General features: G+C 41.7%; 1 long non-coding RNA gene across 1 annotated transcript; it reads left to right on the top strand.

Annotated features, from left to right (window-relative positions):
- The first annotated feature begins 2569 nt into the window (after positions 1 to 2569).
- On the top strand, positions 2570 to 8413 carry LOC134357704 (uncharacterized). The gene is made up of 3 exons (XR_010020704.1): positions 2570 to 2818; positions 4966 to 5077; positions 7764 to 8413. It is a non-coding gene; the product is annotated as an uncharacterized LOC134357704 (long non-coding RNA).
- The last annotated feature ends 5044 nt before the right edge of the window (positions 8414 to 13457 follow it).

Consider the following 13457-nt stretch of genomic DNA (forward strand, 5'->3'; position numbering starts at 1 on the left):
GCTGTGCAAGTTACCAGCTTCATATTTTATGACTCAAGTGTGAGAAATCTAAAAATTACGATGAGAAACAGAACTCTTGAGATCATGTCATTTTCACCTTTGAAGAATTATATTGTATACTATATCAAACAGCTTGGCTTAACATATTTGCTATCTTCCTTGAAAGGGAGCTGCAGTTTTATAATTTTTCAGCTGCAGGAACATGAACTGCGGTATTCCTTATGTCCACTGACTTGCTATGACATTATTTTGGCAGTCTCCCCATTACCGAGCCACTTCTAAAAATATACACATTTTTGAATATTGCACAATAAAAGGCTTATTTTAACCCACTCATTACAAAACCAAAGCAAGCCAATGTTAATGCAAATTAAAGTTGCACCAGTCTTCCCTGCTTTCCCATCTGCTGTTCAGGGCATATTTACTCTTTTTTCAAATCTCACTATTGCATAGATAATGTACAAAGAAAAGTAGGTTACAGCTCCATTTAGGACTATCACACTCTCTGCATGATGTTTGTCAATCCAACCTATTATACTTGTTAATGAAAATTTATAGTGTCAAGTTGAAAAGAAACACATCATCCATTTTCGTTACTCAGTTGCAGCTAAAATGACATTGCTTTGACATTCAGACAGTTCTCCATGACTCACATAAAAGTTACTGGTGAACGCAGCAGGCCAGGCAGCATCTCTAGGAAGAGGTGCAGACGACTTTTCAGGCCGAGACTCTTCGTCAGGACTAACTGAAGGAAGAGTGAGTAAGGGATTTGAAAGTTGGAGGGGGAGGGGGAGATCCAAAACTTCTGCTAATGCTCCACCTCCCCCTCGTACCCCATCCGTTACTTATTTTTATACACACATTCTTTCTCTCACTCTCCTTTTTCTCCCTCTGTCCCTCTGAATATACCCTTTGCCCATCCTCTGGGTCCCTCCCCCACCTCCTTGTCTTTCTTCCCGGACCTCCTGTACCATGATCCTCTCATATCCCTTTTGCCAATCACCTGTCCAGCTCTTGGCTCCATCCCTCCCCCTCCAGTCTTCTCCTATCATTTTGGATCTCCCCCTCCCCCTCCAACTTTTAAATCCCTTACTCACTCTTCCTTCAGTTAGTCCTGACGAAGGGTCTCGGCCTGAAACATCGACTGCACCTCTTCCTAGAGATGCTGCCTGGCCAGCTGCATTCACCAGCAACTTTTATGTGTGTTGCTTGAATTTTCAGCATCTGCAGAATTCCTGTTGTTTGAGTTCTCCGTGACTTCTTGTCTCGAAGTTGGGGACAAAAATTTTAAACACGAGCAAGTCTGCAAATGCTAGAAATCCAAAGGAAAACACACAAAATGCTGGAAGAAGTCTCAGCACCTGGCAGCATCTATGGAAATGAATAAGCAGTCGACGTTTCATGATGAGATCCTTCTTCAGACCTGCTGAGTTCCTCTAGCATTTTGTGTGTGTTGCCTGGGATTAAAATTGCCCAGTTGAGGTCAGTTTCTGAGCTATTCAGCTCCGTCTCATAACACTAATGAACATAATGAATAAACTCTTCTTGGGCTTCCAGCTGGGTACAAGTATCAATTATAATCCACATTTCGATGACAAACTCTGCCATCGAATTGTTGGTTATAGTCAATACCTGTACCCGGCTGGAAGCCCAAGAGGAGTTTATTCGTCATATATACCAGGCAAGCACTAGATCATTAGTGAACTATTTCAAACTGGTGAAAATTCTTGCACTGAGTCCTCTTTATGATGGTCAAATTAATATGGAAGTCAGAGAAGTTTGCCATGATGTATTATTCAAAATCCTGACCTCTTCTTCACAGTTTAATGGACTAATTTGTTACTCGTTCAAAACTGTTCCCTTGAAAATTGGTTTCTGGCCCCACATACAACTCTCTGGTGATTGGATTTGCACTGTTTTCTGACCTCAAACAGGCTTTGGCAATTTTCCTTCATCTATTCCATTATCACACTGTAGGTCTCAACTAATGGATGCAGTCAGAATGGTTTGTGTCCAATGCAATGATTATTTTATTTTCATTTTTAAATTTCATTTCTTAACACATTACTTTATATGTTTTCATACCTTTCAACCATCAGCATCTTTTTTTCTAAACCACACAGATGGGCTTGGATGGCTTAATGAACTTTTCTCAGGCATCCTAGGATAAAGTTTCTACAAAAGTTGTGGAGTGTTAAAGTAAGCAGATGGAGCCTCAAATCTGTAGCTGTTCGCAATGTGAACTCAGGGCAGAGGATTAAATGTGCATATCTCCACAAGTCTGTCTTAAAGCATTGACATCTTTTTTTTGCTAATTTTTGTTCCAATTGAATGTGCTTGGTGTAGATTCACAGGATATATATTTGAAAAAACATTGCCAAGTTGTGAAAATCATAACTTACTGATATCAGAGATATGATAATTATGTTTGCTTCCGATATCCATGAGAACAATAGGAAACTGGGAATATGGCATTGCTGAATTACGAATTTCAAATCTATAGAAGGGATTTACCAGCTTCTCTGAAACATTGCTCATTACAGTTCTGCTTCCACCCAGATCATTGACATGGAATCACAAAGATATTTTTCAGCCTGGTTATTTTCTTGGGTTAAGCCATTATGAGGAGCAGTACCAAAAGGATACAGTTGAACTCACTAAGGATGGCCATATGAAATGATGGAAGAGACGTCAGATGGTCATGTGACTGTCCCTGCATGCTGACATTTAACAACGATGACACACGACGGGCAATGGAGTCTGTCAGCTGCACAGAGTTGGCAGTAGGTTTGGATGGATCACCAAGGATTCTCCAGAGGTGAGTGCCATATTTACAAGATAAATGGTGGAAAGTTTTAATTTCAAATGATCCAGCTCAGGATGTTGTTTCACTGACCAGTTGGCCTCAACCTCAAAACCTTAAAGTTCAAAGTAAATTGATTATCAAAGTATGTATATGTCACCATGTACAAATCCAAGGTAAATTTTCTTGCAGGCATTCACAAAGAAATACAATAAAATCAATTAAAAACTGCACACAAAGGGACAGACAAACAACCAATGTGCAAAAGACAACATACTGTGCAAATACAAAAGAATTTAAAAAGTAATAAATAAGCAACAAATATTGAGAAAATGAGATGAAGAATCCTTGAATATGAGTTCATTGGTGATGGAAACAGTTCAGCTTTGGGGTGAGTGAAGTTGAGTGTAGTTATTCCCTTTTGTTGAAGAATCTGGTGGTTGAGGGGTAATAACTGTTTTAATGATATTGAATAGTTATGGAAGAAACCACGTAGGTCTGGAAATATTTGTAAGCACCTACACCTGGAGTCATATTCTCATGCATTGCAATGATTTCTGGTTGAAAGCCGAACTGTCAGGGACAGCTCAGTTTCAATACGTGTGTATTTACCAGCATCAGTGGCACATCTAGTAGAGGAGCTCTCTCATAAACCTTGTGAATCAGGTTCAGTTCTGATCTTTGTTCTGTCTATGTGGAGTGTGTATGTGGAGTGTGTATGTTCTCCTTAATTTCCTCCAAGTGCCATGGATCTCTCTCACATTCCAAAAAATGTGCAGATTGGTCATTAATTAGCGGGTATAAACTGTGCCTAATTTGTAGATGAGTGGTAAAATTAGGAGAAATGAGTTGTTGGTTGGAACTGACAGGAATTTGAGGAGAATAAGACAAGTTAAGTAGAATTAGTGGGATAATGGTTACATGACATATGATGGGAAGCTGTTGCTGCTTTGCTTTTTCTCTCTCTATCTCTCTATCTCCAGACACGATTGGAAAGGCAGAAGGTGAGTTCTGCCCTGGTCCATTGGTTGCGTGACTACTAAGTTCTGCCGAAAGTCCCCTGTTTCTGGGATTAGGCATGAGGTTAGTCTGGTGGTGTAATGCCACCAGGCATAAGTGTGCATTCTCATTAGATCCATGCAAAAGAAAGGAAATCATTTACAGTTAGTTGCATTTATACCAAATCATGCACAGTCTCAGGATATTCCAAAATGCCTTGCAATCAGAGAAGTATTTTTGAAATATAATCACAACTCTAAAGTAAGCTTTATGATATAATCACTTCTCTCGATTAGGAAATGCGGCAGCATGCAAGAAAAAGGTTGGCAGCTGCCTCAGAGCTTTGGAATATTCATGCATTGTCGACAATGTCGATAATTGCCTTTATTTCTTTATAATAGATGGCTTTAAAGTGCTTTGGCAAGTCGCAAGTTAGTAAGAGGTGATGTATAATTGTAAGTTTTAATTTATTGAACACAGGAGTGCTGACGAACTCATCGTCATTTGGAGCACTTTGTGTGGATATCCTCAGTAAATGAACCAATCCAACAATGTCAATATACATTATGTAGTCACTCATCAAAGCAAATAGAGCTATCAATCACTGAAAATAAGAGATCTTATCATGCAACATTCTTCTGCATTTTTAATCTCAAGCTGGTTACTAATGTAGCTACACACACAAATGTAGCTTGCTGTTGAATTTCGATCATCCTGGACTTGCTGACTCAAATTACTTTTGCTTTCCTTTGCCTCACATCCATCTCTGTTCATTAGCTCTAACTGTGCTCTGTTACAGTGATGGCATGTAGCAATCTGCCTCTGAAATTTATCCCATCCGAGCTATTGACTAGAGATGAGCCGTTCTGTCCAAATTTGCCCCCATTGTTGCTCCATTGGAAAAAAAATCTGCCTCACAGCTGTCAATTGACAACACTAGGCAAGTTTTTGTTGTTGTTAACCTGATGTTCAAAAATAAATGAAAATTAACAAAACCTTATTGAATGCTAACTCTGTCTGCACTCCATTTGAGATGGTGATGATACATCAGAAATCCTCTGGCAGTATTTTTATATAAATATGTTCTATTTTCCTCCTTGTCAGCTCCTTCTCCTTTCCTTGACCTTGCATTTCTGTAAGGATTTTCATCTTTTTTTTTAAAGGCATAAAGCTCGACTATCAAGGGTAAATTCTAGCCGCTGTTATGATTCTAAGGATAAAGCCTAGACGATCTGCAGCTGTCTAGTGGGAGATATTTCTGCGAGTTCTTGTGAGGTATTTCCTTCCTCTGATGATTGTTATATGTCTGGGAATTCTTCTGGGATTGTGTTCTTTTCAGTTGCTGCACAAATTCCATTTCACACTGATGTACAATGTGCATCACTCCTTGTTTCTCTCATACTGTTGCTGATTAGGTTTTGCACATCTGTGTCTGTCTTTGCTGCTGAACCTTTGACTCTCAGTTTGTCAAATCATTCAATAATGCTTACATACTTTACATGCAAATATAGTGGGCAGTGCACGTTTCAGAAACGTATGGGATGACACAATCATTGCAGCTCTCTGGACTGTGATATTTGTGTTATCGCTTGGGTCTTGATCTAAAGACTGTGCTGCCACATTGAACAGGGAAGATACCAGCAAGGCCATTGCTGTAACATATATATTCATCCAAAATCACTGGGAAGGTAAATAAATGATTACGAATGCTCTCTCTTGGGACAATGTCCCAACATTAAGGTTTGAATAGCACTCTGTCAATCCATTTAGGCAGATCTTATCATTTGCCATGACACCAGACCCCCTTGTTCAATCCCTTCCGACCTATGTTCGTGACACTTCTCACGCTCTTAAACTTTTCGATGATTTTAAGTTCCCTGGCCCCCACCGCTTTATTTTCACCATGGATGTCCAGTCCTTATATACTTCCATCCCCCATCAGGAAGGTCTCAAAGCTCTACACTTCTTTTTGGATTCCAGACCTAATCAGTTCCCCTCTACCACCACTCTGCTCCGTCTAGCAGAATTAGTCCTTACTCTTAATAATTTCTCCTTTTGCTCCTCCCATTTCCTCCAAACTAAAGGTGTAGCTATGGGCACCCGTATGGGTCCTAGCTATGCCTGCCTTTTTGTTGGGTTTGTGGAACAATCTATGTTCCGTGCCTATTCTGGTATCTGTCCCCCACTTTTCCTTCGCTATATCGACGACTGCATTGGCGCTGCTTCCTGCACGCATGCAGAACTCGTTGACTTTATTAACTTTGCCTCCAACTTTCACCCTGCCCTCAAGTTTACCTGGTCTATTTCCGACACCTCCCTCCCCTTTCTAGATCTTTCTGTCTCTGTCTCTGGAGACAGCTTATCCACTGATATCTACTATAAGCCTACTGACTCTCACAGCTATCTGGACTATTCCTCTTCTCACCCTGTCTCTTGCAAAAACGCCATTCCCTTCTCGCAATTCCTCCGTCTCCGCCGCATCTGCTCTCAGGATGAGGCTTTTCATTCTAGGACGAGGGAGATGTCTTCATTTTTTAAAGAAAGGGGCTTCCCTTCCTCCACTATCAACTCTGCTCTTAAACGCATCTCCTCCATTTCACGTACATCTGCTCTCACTCCATCCTCCCACCACCCCACTAGGAATAGGGTTCCCCTGGTCCTCACCTACCACCCCACCAGCCTCCGGGTCCAACATATTATTCTCCGTAACTTCCGCCACCTCCAACGGGATCCCACCACTAAGCACATCTTTCCCTCCCCCCCTCTCTCTGCATTCCGCAGGGATCGCTCCCTACACAACTCCCTTGTCCATTCGTCCCCCCCATCCCTCCCCACTGATCTCCCTCCTGGCACTTATCCGTGTAAGCGGAACAAGTGCTACACATGCCCTTACACTTCCTCCCTTACCACCATTCAGGGCCCCAAACAGTCCTTCCAGGTGAGGCATCACTTCACCTGTGAGTCGACTGGGGTGATATACTGCGTCCGGTGCTCCCGATGTGGCCTTTTATATATTGGTGAGACCCGACGCAGACTGGGAGACCGCTTTGCTGAACATCTACGCTCTGTCCGCCAGAGAAAGCAGGATCTCCCAGTGGCCACACATTTTAATTCCACATCCCATTCCCATTCTGACATGTCTATCCACGGCCTCCTCTACTGTAAAGATGAAGCCACACTCAGGTTGGAGGAACAACACCTTATATTCCGTCTGGGTAGCCTCCAACCTGATGGCATGAACATTGACTTCTCTAACTTCCGATAGGCCCCACCTCCCCCTCGTACCCCAGCTGTTACTCCTTTTTATGCACACATTCTTTCTCTCACTCTCCTTTTTCTCCCTCTGTCCCTCTGAATATACCTCTTGCCCATCCTCTGGGTCACCCCCCCCCCCGGTCTTTCTCCCTAGGCCTCCTGTCCCATGATCCTCTCGTATCCCCTTTTGCCTATCACCTGTCCAGCTCTCGGCTCTATCCCTCCCCCTCCTGTCTTCTCCTATCATTTTGCATCTCCCCATCCCCCTCCAGCTTTCAAATCCCTTACTCACTCTTCCTTCAGTTAGTCCTGACGAAGGGTCTCGGCCTGAAACGTCGACTGCGCCTCTTCCTATAGATGCTGCTTGGCCTGCTGCGTTCACCAGCAACTTTGATGTATGTTGCTTGAATTTCCAGCATCTGCAGAATTCCTGTTGTTTACCAAAGCAAATGCTTGATTCTGAGCTCCGGTACTGAAAATGTCTGCTGGACAGACAAAGGAAATGATTCATGCGCGTGCTCAAAATACCCTTGGAAAAACTGCAGAACCTCCACTGACTCCTATGGGTCTTAGCACTACAAAATGTGAGGCATTTGGGATGATCGCGAGAACCTAGAGACCATGTATCAGGAGTGTGCAAAGGTCTACTGTTAATGGTACATGGAGCACATCAACTTATGAAGCTTCGATTTTCCTGTTCCTTCAGACATGCTGTACCCCATTTGCAAAGGAATCTGCATCTTTTATATTTGCCTCATCAGTCATCTCTGAACCTACATAACTAGAGGGAAATGTCATCCTGCCGCTGCTACTGTGTGATCTCCGGAGGGGAAGGACCCAAATCCTCGGCTTTGCCTGTTACTGGCAGCTGGGGCTGGGGTCGAAGCGCTCGGCAGGGATGGTGCTTGGTGCTCGGTGTCGGAGGGCTGGTCGGAGGCTCAAAGTTTTTGGACAGACTCAAGAGTCGGCTGTGGTCGGGTGCTTCAAGGGTGTTGCATTGGCAAGTTTGCAGCGCTGGAAGCTCATGGTAGTGAGAGTTTTCTTCCTTTTACCGTCTACGTGAGATAATGGGACTTTCAAGAGACTTTGAGACTTTATTTTTACCATGCCCATGGTCTGTTCTCTATCAAATTATGGTATTGTTTGCACTGTTGTAACTATATGTTATAATTATGTGTTTTTTGTCAATTTTTCAGTCTTGGTCTGTCTTGTGTTTCTGTGATATCACACTGGAGGAACATTGTATCATTTCTTAAGGCAAAGGCATTACTAAACGACAATAAAAGAGGACTGCATGCCCTCATAATCTAATCTAATCTAATCCTTAATCCCAATAGGCAGCCAACAAAGAAAACTTGCAAGGAGGAAAGGCAGGGAGTGAGTCATAGAACCTTTATCAACTTTTTACATGATCTCACTTATTTCATGGATTGAAGCAGCTTCTGAATACTTCTATTTTCCTTTAATCAATTTCTTAAAAAATAACATGGATATATTCATGTCTGCTTTAAAACCTTGCTTTTTAGTTTTTGCTATACAATTTCAATAGACTTTGCCATTTCCATTTCCCTTGTTGAGCTGTTTCAGTTCGTCATTGTGATACTTGTTCTGTGAACACATAGAATTTCACAGGCTTTTTTATACTGTAAGCATTAATAAAGTGTAAAAGTCTCCTTATGGACGAGTATATGAAAGGAGGAAAGCATTATACATTGTGACAGGGTTTTGTTTCATTTTGGAAGCCTATTGTACTCTGGGATCTTGCATTCAACTCTGGAGCTTTAGTTTAAAGAAATAAAGTTGCTGACAGTTAGAATGCTGAGATATCACACATTTTGAAATAAATTTTGAATAAGATGAAACCCTGCAATTCCAGATCAACACACTCAAAATGCTTGAGGAAATCAGTAGCTCAGACAGCATCTATGGAAAGGAATAAACAGTCAACATTTCAGGCCAAGATCCTTCATTAGCACTGGAACTCCTGAATCGTTGACTGTGTGCCTTCAGGCTTTTGTTCTTCCTACCTGTTGGTAACAATGAGAAAAGGACATGTCCTGGGTGCTGGAGGTTCAGAATAATGGATGCTGCCTTTCTGAGATAACGGTCCTTGAAGATATCCTGGTTCTTTGCAGGCTAGTACCCAAGATGGAGCCAACTAAATTTACGACCCTCTGCAACTTCTTCTAGTCCTGTGCAGTAGACCGCCCCCCACCCCCACCCACACCAGACTGTGATACAGCCTGTCAGAATGCTCTCCACAGTACATCTGTCGATGTATTTGAGTGTATTTGTTGACATACCAAATCACTTCAAACTCCTAATGAAGTATAGTCGCTGTCTTGCCTTCTTTATAACTGCATTGATACGTTGGGACCAGGTTAGATCCTCAGAGATCTTGACATCCAGGAACTTGAAACTGCTTACTCTCTCCGCTTCTGATCCCTCTATGAGGATTGGTGCGTGTTCCATTGTCTTACCACCATGGAAGAAAGAGAATGAGGAGGGGTATCTGCTGATAGGCAGGTGAGGAGAGAGAGGCCAAGTGCACAAATGAAGAGAGAAGGGGGAGGGTGAAAAATTACCAGAAGCAGGCAAAATTGACATTCAGGTCATCAGATTAGAGACTATCTGGAAGGAAAATGAGATGCTGCTCCTTCAACCTGAGAGTGACCACATCATGGCAGTAGAGGAGGCCATGGACCAACATATCAGAATGGGAATGGAATTTGAATTTAAAATGGTTGGCCACCAAGATATCCTTCCTTTTGCTGATGGAGCAAAGGTGCTTGACAAGGCAGTCCCCCAATCTATGTCTTTGCAATGTAGAGGAGGCTGCATCAAGGGCACCAGATACATTAGACAACCTCAAAAGATTTTCAGGTGAAGTGCTTCTTCACCTGAAAGGACTATTAGGTGCCCTAAATGGAGGTGAATGGACAGATATAGCACTTTTGGCACTTTCAGGCTAAGTCAGGTGGGCATTGGGAGAACATACAAGTTCCTTACAGACAGCAGTGGGAATTCAACCCGGGTTGCTGGTACTGAAAAACACTGCTTGAAGCAGGATTCCATGAATATACTTTTGACTGGGATATCTATCCATGTAATTTCTCAGTTCTGGTCTGCCTTGTTCATTCATTTCCACTGTGCTCAGTGACTGTGGCTACCCTTTGAGCAAACCCTTGACTTTATAATTCTTACTGTTCTCCAATGTGGAAAATTGCCCACTTAAGTTCTGTCCACATGAAATAGAACAATTCCAACAAATTACGGCCCCATCAGTCTAGCCTCCATGTTCTGCAAAGTGGTTGAAAGCATAATTAACAGCACTCTCAAGTGGCATTTGCTGAGGAACAGCTTACTCAAGGAAAATCACTTTGGGTTCTCCAAGTCACTCATTTCCTGGTCCAAATATGGGCAAGAGAGTTGAACTCCAGAGGTGAATTGAGTGCAACTGTCCTTGGTATGAATGCAGTATTTAAGCTCTAAATAAAATAATCAGGAAAGTAATTCTACATTGGTTGGAATCATACCTATCTCAAAAGGAAGATGTTTGGAGGTCAATCATCTCAACCATAGGGCATCTATGCAGAAGTTCCTCAGGGTAATGTCCTAGGCCCAACTGCCTTCATCTGCTTTACCAATGACCTTCCTTCAAACACAATGTCAGATTTGTGGATGTTTGCTGAAGTTTGCACAATGTTCAAAGCAATTTGCAACATCTCAGAGATTGAAGCAATTTACAACCAAAATGCTGTAAAACCTGAGCAACATCCAGGCCTGGGCTGATAGATAGCAATTAACATCCATGCCACACAGGTACCAGGAAATGACAATATCCAACAATCACTCCTGACATTCAATGCATTACTGTCACTGAATCCCCCGCAGTCAATATCCTAGGGGTTACAAATGACCAGAAACTGAACCGAAGTAATCACATACATAATGTGAATGTAAGAGTGGACAGAGACTTGTAATCCTGTGGCAAGTAATTTATTCCATAACTCCATAAAACCTTTTCAAATCCTACAGGACTTGAATCAAGTTAGTGATAGAGTGCTCTCTACTCGACTGGGTGTCTGTAACTATAAACAACATGCATGAATCTGGATACCACTCAGATTATGGCTCCAGTACTCCATTCACAACCATGTGCTGTCTGCAATACACAATTCCAACAGTTTATACCGGCTATAGGAAACATGGCAGCAACTTGCCCAAGATTCCTCAAACAGCAGCTTCCAAGACCATGACTTCTACCAGCTAGAAGGACAAGATCACAAAAGCAAGAGAACACCATCTCCCGGAAGTTCTTCTGCAAGCCACACACCATCCTAACTGTTCCTTCACCATTGCGAGGTCAAAGTCATGGAGCTGCCCCTCTATCCTTTCACCACAAGGACGGCAGCTGTTTCAGAAAGCAGCACACAACCACCTTCTTGAGGACAGTGAGGGATAGGTAACTAAATGCCGGCTCAGCCTCCACACTTTAAATGAATTAAAGAAGTCCTCAATCGGCTCCAATTTGAGGTATCTGAGCTGCTTTAGATCCAGCCTTATTATCGTCCTCAAATTTAATTGATCCACCATTGAAGACCTTCCATGATAATGATCAAGAAAGTGATTTTTATTTAAATTAATATATTTTAATAAATGTTTCCCTTTCATTTGCAAGTTTGGAAATTTGAGCTTCAAACATTTCAGGACCTTGGCATGCACTAAAATCTCCTGAATCCTTGAGTGATTTCTAGGGTCAAAGAAGTATCCTGGCAATGCATATGTGCTCCAAGAACACTTGGCCCCTAGATGAAAACAACAGTGACTCATTTGCACTGGATTGGAAAGACAGCTCTAGTAGTTGATACCCAGCTGAAAAGACCATGAGTTCAACTTCCTCTCAGTTGAGATTTTAATCACCTGCCTACATTGGACTAGTTTTACTCTTTCCCAGTGAGCTCGATAGCTGATGTATGGTGCTGCAGCAAACCCTTAAATACTCAATCTTAAGAGATGGAAAGATCTCGGAAACATTGCACTGTCATCCAATTAAGTAACAGTGCTGACAGCAGCTGACAACAAACCCGAGAGTCAAGGGCACCCAGTACTTCTGACAGGAGAAGGATGTCTGCAGGTAGCAGCTAGTATTATGCTTTCTAAAAGTAGAAACAAAAAAAAAAGACATACAAGGTTCTTGACTTGTGGTTGGTTATAAATTGAATTTTCTGATGGATAAAACTGTATTTCTCTGGTATATAATCTTTTAAAAAAAGAAATAGTGTAAGGAAATAGCTAGATAATAAAATTGATCACAGTTTGTGCACATCTGTCAATAATTTTCATTTAGTTCAACAATTCTCCAAAAGATTTGCATTTATGGCCTTTTACATTCAGCCTCTTCTGAACCATTTTATAGCCACTTAAGGACATTTTTCAAGTCTATTCTCTTACAAGACAAGAAGCACAGCGGAAGGTTTGTTTAAAGCAACCCAGCAACAACAGCTCATCTATTTTGTGCTGGATGGATGAGGGATAAATATTACGGTAATTGGAACATTGGGGAGAAATCACTTGTTCTTCTTAACAATCATACCATGGCATCTCTTATCACTGCGTTTCAGTCTGTGTTTAAGTTCATTGAGGGGAACTCAAATCCACAGCTTTCTAGAGGTGCAGATGTTTCTAACTAAGCCACAGCTGAAGTAGAATTTACCATGGTGAGATCATCGAGACAAATTGAAGGTATGTTTTCAATTTGTTTAATCCTTTTTTCACATTTCCTTATACTTCGTGTTCCCTATATTATTATAAGATCAGAATTGCAGCTCTGTGTTAGGTTTGACTTCATCTGAGTAAAATTTAATGTTGGTGAGAGAATGGGGATTCATGAATTTAATATGACATTATGAAGAGAATAAGGTGGAGAAATTGAACCTTTAGAAACACTCACAACACGCTGGAGGAACTCAGCAGGTCGGGCAGCACCTGTGGAAATGATTAGTCAAAGTTTTCACAGATGCTGCCCGACCTGCTGAGCTCCTCCAGCGTGTTGTGAGTGTTGCTTTGACCCCAGCACCTGCAGAGTATTTTGTGTTTATGGACCTTTAGAAACAATATCTTCTAAGGAGTTCACCAGGTTCTGACCATAGTTTAAACAACAATACTAGCTTCCAGTTATATGTAGCTATTTAAACATAGCAAAAATGCCTCAGGACACCATCAAATAAAAAGTTAATGCTAAGCCTTGTAAGATATTATGGTGGTGGCTGATGAATTAAGTTTAAACGTGAGATGAGAATTAGAGAGGCAAATCTGTGAGGCAGAGCTCAGGGTTGAGGCAAAGAAGACACAACTCCCAATAGGAGTTATTCAAACAAAAGTATGCACAAGAAACTAG

The sequence above is a fragment of the Mobula hypostoma genome, chromosome 17 (genome assembly GCF_963921235.1).
Source record: "Mobula hypostoma chromosome 17, sMobHyp1.1, whole genome shotgun sequence".
Lineage (NCBI taxonomy): Eukaryota > Metazoa > Chordata > Chondrichthyes > Myliobatiformes > Myliobatidae > Mobula > Mobula hypostoma.